This window comes from Helianthus annuus, chromosome 4 (genome assembly GCF_002127325.2).
Source record: "Helianthus annuus cultivar XRQ/B chromosome 4, HanXRQr2.0-SUNRISE, whole genome shotgun sequence".
Classification (NCBI taxonomy): domain Eukaryota; kingdom Viridiplantae; phylum Streptophyta; class Magnoliopsida; order Asterales; family Asteraceae; genus Helianthus; species Helianthus annuus.
In genome coordinates this window covers 145,454,731-145,467,989 of record NC_035436.2, presented here as the reverse complement: position 1 = coordinate 145,467,989, position 13,259 = coordinate 145,454,731, and the positions used below count along the sequence as shown (strand labels likewise).

Sequence of the window (13,259 nt, the reverse complement as noted above, 5' to 3'; positions counted from 1 at the left end):
GGAATATCCTGAAGTTCCTTATCTTTAGTGTTAATGATTACTGAAATCATATACACCATTTCCTGCTTTCTCGAATAGCTTACCACTTTCATTACTGAAATAAATTTTAGTGGCTTTCGAGGTTTATCTCTAGTAATTAAAATTACTTCTCCTGTGGGGGTTTGAATTTCTACTGCATTTTTATCACATAGGATTGTGCATGGTTGGCTATTAACCAATCCATTCCTAATACTACATCGAATCCGGCTAAATTCATTGGTAACAGATTTGCAGAAAATTTATGGCCTAATAGTTCTATTTTTCCTTCTTGCCAGACTTTATCTATTTTCACAGAATTTCCTTCTGCGGTTTCAACTGTGAAAATTTGCCTAAGAGTGGTTAAAGGTAACTTAAGAGCTTGACAAAATGAAGTATTAATAAAACTTTGGTTCGCACCAGAGTCAAATAATACTTTTGCAAATATGTCATGTACTAGGAACGTACCAGCTATCACATCTGGAATGAGTTCGGCCTCTTGAGTGGTCAGCTGGAATGCGCGTACATTCTTCTTGGTTGCTCCTTCAGCTGGTTTAGCTTTGTTGTCTACTGGTTTAGCTAGCTTAGGACATTCGGATTGAAAATGTCCCCTTTCTCTGCAGTTATAACAAATTCTTGTTTTCTTCCTGCAGTCTTCTTCACGATGTCCTTTTGCCTTGCAAAAATTGCAAACTATATTGCATTGTCCATAATGCTTCTTTTTGCAATTTCTGCAGAAAGGAGGTGATGAGGATTGCCCTGTTCCTCTTTTCTTGATATTACCCATACGAAACCCTTGGGTAATCTTCTGAGCTATTTCCTTCTTACGATCTTCCTCTCTTGTGCGTACCAATTCATCCGTTAGGGTGTTAGCTAATTCTACCGCATCGTCAATGGTACGAGGTCTCGCAGCTTTAACGATGTTTCGGATTTCACTAATTAACCCCCAGATGTAACGGGAAATGAGTACCGGTTCTGGCGAAGCCAGTGTTGGCACCACCCTTGCGTATTCAAAGAATGTCGAAGTATAGCCCCGGCAATCTACCCCTGTCATGCGGTGACTTAGGAATTTGTTTGCCATTTGATCTTTTTCATATTCGGGACAAAATTTTCTTTCTACAAGATTCTTAAATTCTTCCCAACTCATGGCACAGGCTATCCTTCTTCCTTTTGCCTGGAGGACCGTGTTCCACCATTCTAGTGCTCCTTCTTTGAACAGATTTGATGCATACATCACTTGATCCTCTTCGGCACATTTGCTTATTGCAATTACTGCTTCGGTTTTCTCTAACCAGCGTAGTGTTGCAGTTGCCCCTTCGTTACCTGCAAATTCAGTGGGTTTGCAAGCAAGAAACTCTTTGTAAGTGCAACCAGATGTTGCAGCTTTTATTCTTTTTAGAAGTGGGACTTGTTGCGGATCATGATCGTTATGATTACCGCCTCCATTTATGCTGTTACTGCCGTTATCTTCCAGAGTACGTTTACTAGGATGTAATGGTTGTGGTTTGGCAGGTTTTTGAACAGCAGCCACAATTTCTGGAATAGCATGGGCTATTCCCTGGGCGATAAAGTGCTCAATATCTTGTCGGGTTATATATTGATCTTTCGGTTCTTGCTCAGATTGATTTACTTCATTAATTGGTTCATTGTTAGCGTTTTCCATCTGCTAATTAGTAGGAATTTATTAGTATCTAACTTATTAATAACAAATTTAGCACAGATGAACACATAAATTACTACAACATACAAACATAACCAAAATTGTTGATTTCTCGACTTTTATTTTGTTATTGTATATTGTATATGCCTCCGTACACACCGTATCTTACAAAGTTTTATTGCCCATTTTACAGAATCAGTTTTACTATATTAGTTATAATACAGACAAACTTTTTCCAGCCCTTCCTATCTTTTGGTCTACTGGCAGTTTCAGTAACGACGCTCCCTCTCGTCGTACTTCCAAGAGATCTGCTCCCCCATTTCCCGGATCCTATTCCCGGTGCCTATCAGTTCTTCACCAAACTGACGTAACTCAGCTAAATTTTCATAGCTCATTGGCGGATTAGGGATAGGTTCTGGATCAAACTGTGGGAGAAAACTATAGGGACTATTAACTATATTTTGGAATTGCCAGTCATTAGTCCACCATTCCTCCATTTGGCCTAATGGTCTGGTGTGAACTAGTGGGTCTGGAATAGCTGGTCCTAGGTTTAGTGGGAATTGGGCTGTAGCAGGATAAGAGAAGAAATTATCGTTGATAGGCTCTAGAACATCACAATTATCCAGTAGGCGGTCTATTTCGTCCTGGAACGTGATTTCCTCAGACTGTTTAGAGCTTTCTCCGATCTCTATTCCCTTTTGCTTTAGGTCTATTCCTAATTCTTTTTCTGGTGGTTTCGAACTTTCTCCAGTTTCTATTTCCTTTCCCTTGTTCATGCTCACAGGATTTTCTATTTTAGGAAGTCTCCTAGTGGTTGGTTTCCTACGGCGTACTTTCCTCCACCCTACGTATCTTCTTTTCTTTTTAGGTTTGGCTTTTTCCAGCGGTGGAGCTTTGAATTCCACAGGTTCTTCTATGTCAGCAATGTAACCAGTAAAGTCGCAAGAGACTTCGATAGGCACTGGATATAGGTTGAGATTCTGAAATGCTTCCGATATCTCATTCATGCTGCATAGCATATATGCAAAATACAAGAATGCAATATTAAAACTTTGGAACAAAGTTTAACAAACAAACACTGAAGTTTTATTGCATACTAATTTATACAAAGGACAACAGAAATAAACACACTAGGATTTTATTTATTTACTGGATTGTGATTTCTCTTACTAGACCCAACTTATCGGATATTTAGAGGTTTGCCTTTTCTGCTACAGAAGCTAGCATATAAAGATTTGCCCATTTCTTGTCTATTTTATCTTCCCAAGGTGTACTATTACCAAATTCTTGGACTTCTGGGTTAAACCTAACTTTCTTGGTTCGGGGTTTCTTTTTCTCCTGACTCTTTTTAAGTATCGAATCCCTTTTCTCTGGGGAAAGAGGATTCTCATAATTTGCCTTGCGGACAAAGATTCCTTCTTCTAGGTTTACTGGATTTTTAGAAGAAGATGCAATATCTAATTTGTGGTAGATAGCAGACAGCTTTTGTTTACCCATACTGTAACTAACAAATAATTAGTTAATACAACAAATAATCACAGAATGATAACTAGTAGGATTAAGTATTTTGTCAAATGCTTAATTTCGTAATAGGCTTAAATCAGTGGCTCGATCAGTGGCTCAGTAGTTATTAATTATTAGCTCTGATACCACCTTCTGTCACGCCCCCCGACCCACCCTGGACGGAATCGGGAGCCGCGAGCAGTCCAGTGGTACCTGTGGTATCTGATTTATGCGGCAGCGGAAGTCTTTTATTATAGGATCTTTTCACCGTAAAAAAAAATAATGCTCGTTTAATATATTATACAAAGTTTTAGGGATAAATTCCCATAATTTACAATACGTTGATTCCACACAGAAATCATTATTTGCCAAAACATGTTTTATTTATTTATTCACAATGAGCCACTTCTCTGAGCTTGTAGTGCTTTACTGCACTTTTCCTGGATCACACAGATCACCTGAAACATGTTTGAAAAAGGTTTTGTCAGCGGGGAAATACTGAGTGAATCATTCTGTTTTCTAAAACGATCCGTTAGTTATAAATTACAGTATTAAGGGGAATTACAATGTTTCTGATATCAAACCAACTACCCACAGTATTTGTCACTCGACCAACCATTGGCTAGCCCATTTGTCCAAAGGTGTTTGTGACTGTGGTCAGATCACCCCTTGGCCACCCGTTTGTCCAAGTGTGACGGGAAATAAGTAATGTATACAAAACCCCACATACCGGCTGTAATATGGTGATTACATAGACTTAATCCCTGTAATTATAACCTTTGAAAATAACTTGGAGTTTTGTAAACTTACTCACAAACTATGAGAAAACAGTTTAAAAGAAGAATGACTCACATTGCAGATTAACGAGCAATAGATATAAGCCTACTGATTAGCCTTGATTAAACCTAGTTTAACACAATGCACACACAGGCATGTTAGTAACTAATACAGCAGTTACGTCAATTCACGAGATTAAACCCTCACAACGATTAATCAGTGCAATACTCGATAATTCAGTCGGATTCACAACGAATAACAGAGCATAGTCCGAATTCGAACAGCACTCTAATATTCAAGTCGAAATCACGACAAATAATCAAAGTACAAGCTCAATTCGAGCAGCACCCGGACTATCGTTGGATAGTTATAATCGATCGGACGTTGAATCGTAATAGCGATCGAGTTATTACCCTGATTGCGGCAGCACCTCGTGATCGTGTGTGTGTGTGTTGTGAACTGTATTGCATGTAACTCGACGTACACACAGAAGTTTTACGTCGTTTTAAGTTCACAGTTTAAGTGCCAAGGTCGGCTATTTATAGCCAGAATTTCACTTTGCCTACGGACCGTATGCCTTAACCCTTACGGTCCGTAAGGCTGACGGGTATGCTTACGGTCCGTAAGGACCAACCCTTACGGTCCGTAAAGGGTTCAGCCTATTTCCTAGCCTAGCTGAGTTCGGTTATAGCCTTGGTGAATCAACATTTTCAACAAATAAGAACTGTGCAACGTTTTAATAAAGATAATTATCAATTAGGGTTTGCCCCCCTCGAGTTTTAGGGGCCCTGATCCTGATTCCGATTGTTCCGGAAATTTCAGGGTTTGCGCCAAATTACTTGGGTGTTTTAATTAGGGTTTTCTTATTGGATAATTATTATTCTAATTACCAGTTTTATTGACGGTTGTTACAGTTTGCATATAGTGTCCACAGAGTGATATCCGGTCTTGCTATCTACACTACACTGCGACTGGTGCACTTGCCGATTGTGTGTGGTTTAGTTTGCGATTCCCTTTTTAAAACTTGTTCGAAATCAATAGATACATTTTCACACATCAAGTTTTTGGCGCCGTTATCGGGGACACTTGCACTTTAGAGAATGACCCGAGTCGTCTATTTAGTTTTTTACTTGCTTTCGTAGATTTCCATTGCCTTTAGGTGCCTTTTGTTTGCAATTTTTGCCTTTAGGGTTAGATTTGCTTGAGTATTTAGATTAGTAATCTTACCACGAGCGCCTTCGCACCTTCCGAGCTAGTCTGGTACACATTCCATCTTCTGCTTTCACTATGGGTGACAATAGGGGTGTAAACAAGCCCAAAGGCTCGAGAGCTACTCGTGATCGGATCGGTTAAAAGCTCGAACGAGCCGAGCCTTAACAAGCCCGAGCCTGAATTCTAGCTCGTTTAGTTATCGAGCTCGAGCTCGAGTCTGAAATACATAGCTCGTTTGGGCTCGCGAGCCTAATCGAGCCCAACCAAAAATAGATTTTTCTTAAATATATTATATATGATATAATTCTTTATAACCCAATCCAATTAGACCCATCTGATGCTTTAAGTGTAAATTAGGCCCATATGATTATAGTAAAAAAGGGTTCAAGTGTTTTACCCTACCAGTCGAGTTTTGACGTTCGAGTTTTGACGTTCCAGTTTCCCACCTAAATCCCAATTCCACTGCCAGTCGACAACAGATACGCCATCACCATTCAAGCATTCACGTTCAAGGACGCAATCGTTCGTCTTCATTTATCCGTCATCATCGTATCATTAGGTTTGTAACTTCGCCGATAATCCTTCGTTTTAATCACCGTCGATAATCCTTTTTTACTCACCGTCGGATTGTAACTTCACCGATAATCCTTCGTTTTGTTCACGTGATCGAATGGGCCAGTGGTATAACTGACTTTATAGTTGGGTTTAGTAGTGTTGCTAATGTACTGTTGACATAGAAGCCTGTAATATGTTGATGAACAATGATGTTGAATCATTCATTAATAGGAACTGAGATAACATTAATAGGATGGTATAAAGAAAAAGTCAAAGTACTGTAGGATGGTATAGGATGTTGAATCATTCATTAATAGGAACTGAGATAACATTAATCTGTACTGTTGTTTTTTTGGTATGTGCATATTAATGAAAATCTCACATTCATTCATATGTTTGTTTCAATCTACTATTGTTTTTTTAGTATTCCTCGTTCATTCATATGTTGTTTCTTGTTTTGGTTACAAAATCTCACATGTTAATGTATGGCCTCTGTACTGTTGTTTCGTGTTTGTTTCACAATATCTCACAAAATCTCATATGTTTGTTTCTTGTTTTGGTTACAAAATAAGTGAAACAGATCCGATGAGCCCAACGCAGAAAGGGAGTGAAAATCAATCGTCTCAAGCATCTGAATATATCAACATATAAACGATATTTTGATTATATTTTACTAACACATCAAAACAAGTTTGGTTAGTCTTGTAGATGCAGGAATGTAACTAAACACAGTCGTGGACATATGATTTTTTTTAAAGGAGGCACCTAAAGTCTTGTTAGAATATTATACAACATTGCTCAACATAAAGGATTGCACATTAAGGGATTAAACGACAAATCATTGACTATAAAAGCTTTGATCAACTTTCAAGGAAGATGGACACACGTCACTTAAAGGATACATGTTAAAATGAGGGGGGAGGGGGGGGGGGAACTTATTTAAGTTGCACTCTTTTTCCCTTGACTAAGTTTTGTCTCATTGGGTTTTCTTAGTAAGGTTTTTAATGAGGCAACATACCTGATCTAGAAGTATCAGGGGGATTAATGCGCATTACACGCTACACTCTTTTTCCCTTAGTAAGGTTTTGTCCCACCGGGTTTTCCTAGCAAGGTTTTTAACGATGTAGCATCAAGCGTATTATGTTGATAACCAAGGGGGAGTGTTATGAATATATCTATTATTAATGTGGTTATCAACATAAAAAATAGATTAGATTTCTCTCCAAGTTTTGTACACCTATATATACCACTATTGTATCTCATTGTAAATCATACCTATTAATGAAATAGCAATCCCTTTCTCCCTTCATATCTGCTATATTGTTTTGCTATTAGGCTTGTTTTACAACAGAATTAGCGAACAAGTATAAATTTATTAAATATTTCATATTTTGCTCGAAACAAGAAAGTATATAAGTATGTTATTTTAAATAAGTTTTTTTATGTATTAAATAAAAATGTTTGAAATAAAGGGATTGGAGTTTTATTTTCTCTCCGGCATTGGATTTTACGTAGTCCATATATTAAGCAAAAATAAGAGAATCTCTATGCACTAGACATTAGTGAAAAATGAACGAAATGGTGTCATGAGTGTCATAACGTGAACTAACTTATGTTACATGGACACTGAACATATTCCGTGTCCTATTACACAGTTTAGATTTATTTGCATACTTTATGCAGTAATTGATTGTTTGCACGTATGTATGATGGAGTGTTTCCTGGTATTGATTGATTTTGGTGTTCGATTTGCTGTTAGGTTATTGCACCATCTAAGTTTGCAAATCTTCAGTTGGCTTTTTGTTGTATGATTGGAGGTGGCAAGATGATGAGTGGTTAGGTTGGTTGGGTAATATCAAAACGAGTTCGGGTCAAAAAGGGTTTAGGTTGAAACGGTGCATATTTTTATGGATAGCTTCATCTGCACACTTTTTGTCGTCTATTTTAAAGTGTTTTTTTGTACAATAAATTATGCGGATCATGGTTACAAAGACACTACTATTCTGTTATTAATAGTGTTTGAATAAAAACTTTATAGTAGTTGTATGCAATAAAAAATAAACTTTGAATTACTTTTAACTTGTATGACACACTCACATTTCAGCCAAAATTTTCAATTTGACCCGTTTGAGATAGAACACAGCTTAATCGGCATCAGTTATTGGTTTGAATTCTAACATCTTTGTTTATGACGTGAAGATGTATAATGCTAATAATGGATTAGGATCAAATATAAAGGCTCCTTATTGTAAGAATGATACAAAGGCTACTAAAAAAACCCACTGTAAAAAAAAACACCCACCACCACCCAAAAACCTGAATCCCCACCCTACCCCAACCCCAATTTTATTATTTTTTTTTGTCGAGAGGGGGTGGGGGTAGGGGGGTTAGGTTTTTGGGTGGTGGTGGGGTGGGGTGAGGTGGGGGTGGGTGTTTAGGTTTTGGGTATTGATGCAGTGGGTTTAGGTTTTAGGTTATTGGACACTTGTAACTCTATATATCCTTCTTACACTTCTTACAATTAGGAGTGTTTGTAGAATAACTTAATCCCTGGTGAGACCTTTTCTTCTAAAAAGGAATCAACTATTGTTATTAGAGATGACACTATGGGCGGGTTTGGAAAATGATCTAAATTGATTGGGTTTGATTGTGTTGAACTATTTTTTTGTTTAAAGATGTAATTTTTTTAAATTTAAAAGTTGATGTCAAATATGATATTTGAGAATTTAAATAAAAAGGGGTTGTGTTAAAGGGTTTCTGTTTATATGACTTTGATTTAATTGAGTTTCAACAGATAGTATTTTTCTATGGCTACAAAGTTCTTGTAGACTTTATGAAAAAAAAATCACCCCAATCCCTAAGGATTTTTAACTTTTAGATGTCAAAGCTAGTTTTTCCATTTATCCGGCTCATGGCCCCCATCATCCCTCTTGCGTTTCCCAGCAAGCGGCCCTATTTCGCCGCCTACCTGACGCTACTCCGAATCCAGATTAGCAACATGCTCCTCATCAGCCCCACCTTGACCAATATTAGCAACCTAGCCCCACCTTGACCAATATTAGCAACCTGCTCCTCATCTCCCCCACCACGACCAATATTAGCAACCTGCTCCTGATCAGCTTGATCAACAAGGATAACATCCAGTTCCACGTTCACAGCCTCTTCATTGTGGTCAACCTGCTCTATATCACATATTTCTGGATTAACGAAAACAACTTCCACTTCCACATTCAAAGCTTCTTGATTGTGGTCAACCTGTTCTGGATCGTCCACATTTACATCCTCTACGTCCTCACCATTAATATTGTTTCCTACTTCATAATTGTCGTTTCCAACGTCGTCATCGTTTCCAGCATCAAAGTTCTGACCCGCCTCATCGTTAGGCAGAACTGCAATGGATTAGGAAGTTTAGAAACCCGCAAATAAAAATCTAGGTTGTCGGATTGGTTTTGTTTAAGAGATTTGAACTCTGTGATGACTGTTTGTGAAATATTTGTTTATTGTTATGGGACAATGAACCTTTTAAATATTGTCATTTAATAGTTGTTATGGATTCTCTTGAGCAATCTGGCTTGCCTAGTGTCGCGCCCCGATGTTTCTGCCATCGGTTGGGGTGTGACAATCTTGCCGCCCGACGGTCCTCCTACATCATCATCACCTCTTTTGCGTTTGTTGCGCTTGACACTTGCACCTGCAGCATTCCCGCCAGCTTCCCCACCAACCTCCTGATCATTAGCGTCCTCCTCCCCAGCATCCCCGCCAACCTCCTGCTGCTCCCCAGCATCCTCATCCTCAGCATCCACGCCAACCTCCTGCTACTCCCCAGCGTCCTCATCCCCAACATCCAAGCCAACCCCCTGTTGCTCCCCAGCGTCCTCATCCCCAGCCTCCCCGCCAACCTCCTGCTCCTCGCCGGTCACCTCAGCGTCTTGCGGTCCACCGCCTTCAGCCACCTCAGTCTCCTGAGGTCCGCCCCCTTCAGCCTCCTGATCCTCTTGGCCCTGGGGCTCCCCTCCCTGCAACTGTTCAGCCCTCGGCCTAGTGACCGACTCGGATTCAACTGGAGCCACATCAGGTTGTACTGGTTCAAAGATGGAGAGGTGGTCACTTGGCAGGGTGTTTGAACCACCCGACCCCTGCCTAGCAGCCGATGAGGTATCGCCCGCAGAAGCTCCTTGACCATCATGGTCATCAGATGTTTCATGGAACAAATGAAGATCTGGGTTGTGTGTCTGTGTCCATAGGGACAGGCGGAGTCGATGACGACGGAGCGACAAAAGAAGAGTCAACATCCATGGATTCAGCTGAGGAGTCCATTATACAACCTACGAACAACTGGAAGAATAAACTTGATTCAAATATCTATACATACATTGTAACGGAGGATGGTAAGAAAAGGAAAGATTTTTAGCTAACAATTTGTTGTTTAAAATGCAGATCAAGAAGAAAATAAGAAAGCCTTTTCAAAACAAAAACTTATTCTTTTATTAAATGAGTTTTCTAACTCATATCCATGCATGTTAACAAGATAATATCAAACATTTTACTCAATAATAATGCAAACACGGTTAAATCTACCAAATAAGAAAATGAATATATAAAAGAAAAGATTTTTAGCATACAATTTGTAGTTTCAAATACAATATTTCCATATTATCAATTAGCAAGTTTTGTGAGCATAATTGTGTTGTAACTTATGTTTTATGAGTTTTTCAAAAAAGTTTTGTTAGTAGGTCTATGGGACATTATATTTTATTATTATCTTTATTTTTATTATTATTTATTTTATGATTTCTTTGTATTAGGGGCTGTTTGGTAGCCTCTTAATGACCATTCAGATGCTACCTCTTAATGGTTTAAAACCTCTGAATCAATAAGAGATAACCTCAAGTCTGAACGGTTAAGAGGTAACCTCTGAATGGTAAATCATCACATGTCATATTCTTCTACCTTCTCATTGGTAAAATTCTTAATGGTTCCATTAAGAGGTAGCCTCTTAATGATCATTCAGAGGCTACCAAACAGCCCCTTACTTTTATTACTTATTTAAATCATGTATGTATTCTGGTAATACACATTAATTGATTTTTTTAAATTTATTCGTGCCCAGACACGACGTAAAGTGCGTATGTGGTTCAATGTTTTTACGTCTGTATTTCTCATATGATAGGTTCGTCGCAACTCGCATGTCCTATATCGACTTAGTTATTCTTTTCTATGTTTTACGTTTCAGTCTAATTTCTTCGTATTAATACGCCGCAACGGGTGTGTGTGGGTCAATGATTTACGTCTATGTTTCATCCAATGCTACTTTTTCCATTTTTATTTATTTTGATTTACGAGTTTTCTCGGTGTTGATGGTCGTTGGCGGTGGTATAGTATTGGTGCAACTTGGCACAGTTTTATGTTCCCCAGTGCAACGCGGGGCTTAGTATATAATATATAGTAACAAAGTGTACTACAAAATGCTTCTAACTTCTCTCAAAATGGTTGTAACTTCTCTTATACTTAAGGTACGTGCATGATTATGGATTTATGGGGTAACAACTTTTATTAATGCGTCATTTTCTACACGTTGTTATGGACGTGTGTGGTCTAACGTTTTTACGTCTTCTTTTTCAGTGTTGCTTGTCGTTGGCGATGGTGTGTTATTAATGTTGTTGGTACGGTTGTGCCCCGCCGCAATGCGGAGGTACTTCCATCTAGTTGATACTAATAAGCAAATCGGTGGTAGTACTATAGTTGATTAGACATCAACTCGCACATAGATTTAATAAATAGGTATAATTATTTATATTCATTTATGTATGTTACTTTGCCAATTTTGGTCATATATGATTCATCTAAATGTAGTCACTCTCTTCCACCACCATTCCTTCATATTTGTTCAATAGTTTTTGTTTTTAGAAATTTTATTGATCCAAAAAAAAGTGGTTTAAATATGGTTATTTTTTTCCTATTGAGATATAACAAAGACTTTTTACACCATTTATCTGCCCGAAACCCTATCTAATGGATGATTCAAAGTTTAAACAGATGTTAGAGAAAAGAAACTCACCTCATATTTCCATCTCACAATTTTTAAAGCTAAGAAAAACGCAGTTGATAGCTCTTCTAAATTGATGATGTTTAATAATACGTCATTTAAAGTTTGCTCCATAGATCCTTATAAACCTCAATCCATCTAAAAACATTCAAAGTTACAAACCATCAGATTTCCATCCCTTGAACTTTGTATCTCTAAAAGCACAAGCAACAAAAAAATGTAGGTTAAAGAACATGTAAATTTGCATTCCAAAATCGAAGAACATTGCAGTATTAATTTGTTCCGTGAAACATTTGAGTGAAATTAGTGTTATTCAGGTGATTCCAAGAACACAGTTCTAACCATCGATAATTAATTATGAACCTTTATCTTTTATGTCAACAAATATATATAAACAGATGAGCTCTTCCAACCGTCATTGCATAAATACATGTTGGAAGGCTGATACAAAGAATTTAACTCTAAGCGGATATGAACATCGGAAAAGGATCATATTTAATAGAACTTGTTGATAGGGCAATGCTATACATATACACTATCAAAACCAGAGGACAAATTCCAATGAAGCAGGGAAGTGTTGATGCTTACCTAAATGCGGACCGTAAAATAGATAGGAGAAGCGAGAATGTGGGGGCAAGCAACGGCTTTGAGGGTGTTCTAGCAGCGTTGGCTGTAGAAGTCGTGTGAGCAAGTTAGGTTATGAAGCCGATATGTGTTGGCAGCAAAACGACAGTCATGGTGAAGCTTGCATGTGATGGGGTCGATTTTCGGTTTTGGTAGACCGGAGCTGGGTGCTTCGTAGGAAAACTAAAAACCTTATATATTAAATAACCGTAGGGAGAGGGAGAGAGAGGACTTATATGAGATGGTGCAACATAATGGAATCAAGGACATATATATAGTATGGTGACAAGGCTGAAAGGGATTACGATGGCTCAAGCTAAAGATCAGGGATTCCTGCAAGTTCCGTTATAATAGGTTGGATCATGGCATGCCCATGATTGGTTTGTAAACACACATCCTTTTGCTTTCTTTGACTACTAATTTGTAATCTTCTGTTCTTTTATTTATTTTCCTTGTTTTTTATTTTGCACCCTTAAGCACCTTTGTCTGGGTTTTACTCATCAAAAGGTGATACCACAGCCGATGTCTCGGGTTGGATTTGAAGGTATGATTCACAAAATGGAACGGGTTAAATATAGTCATTCAAATTAACATGGTAAACACTAAAAAAGTGATGAATCGGGGAACACTTTTAAAAATTCAACTTAACATTTTAAAAATCAATTTTTTTTTAAATTTCGGCGCTTTTTCCTTATAAATATATGTAGAAGCATTTTAATTAAAGTAAAAAGTTAGGTCAAAAAGGTTAAATCGTGATATGAGAATAAATCGGTGAAAATTGAGAAGGTCTCTGAATGGAGATACTTATGAGGAGTGACGATACAAGTAAAGATTTGAGAGAAACAATTGATAAGAGGTGGAGTTTAC

At 38.0% G+C, this 13,259-nt stretch overlaps 1 long non-coding RNA gene across 2 annotated transcripts; it reads right to left on the bottom strand.

Annotated features, from left to right (window-relative positions):
• Positions 1-5,813: 5,813 nt before the first annotated feature.
• LOC110936747 lies at positions 5,814-12,972 on the bottom strand. 2 transcript variants are annotated; one of them, XR_002590244.2, is made up of 3 exons: positions 12,357-12,972; positions 11,781-11,962; positions 5,814-5,908 (listed from the first exon to the last, which is right to left on the bottom strand). It is a non-coding gene; the product is annotated as an uncharacterized LOC110936747 (long non-coding RNA). The 2 variants fall into 2 exon arrangements; XR_002590245.2 differs by lacking the exon at positions 5,814-5,908 and adding an exon at positions 8,448-10,057.
• Positions 12,973-13,259: the final 287 nt, after the last annotated feature.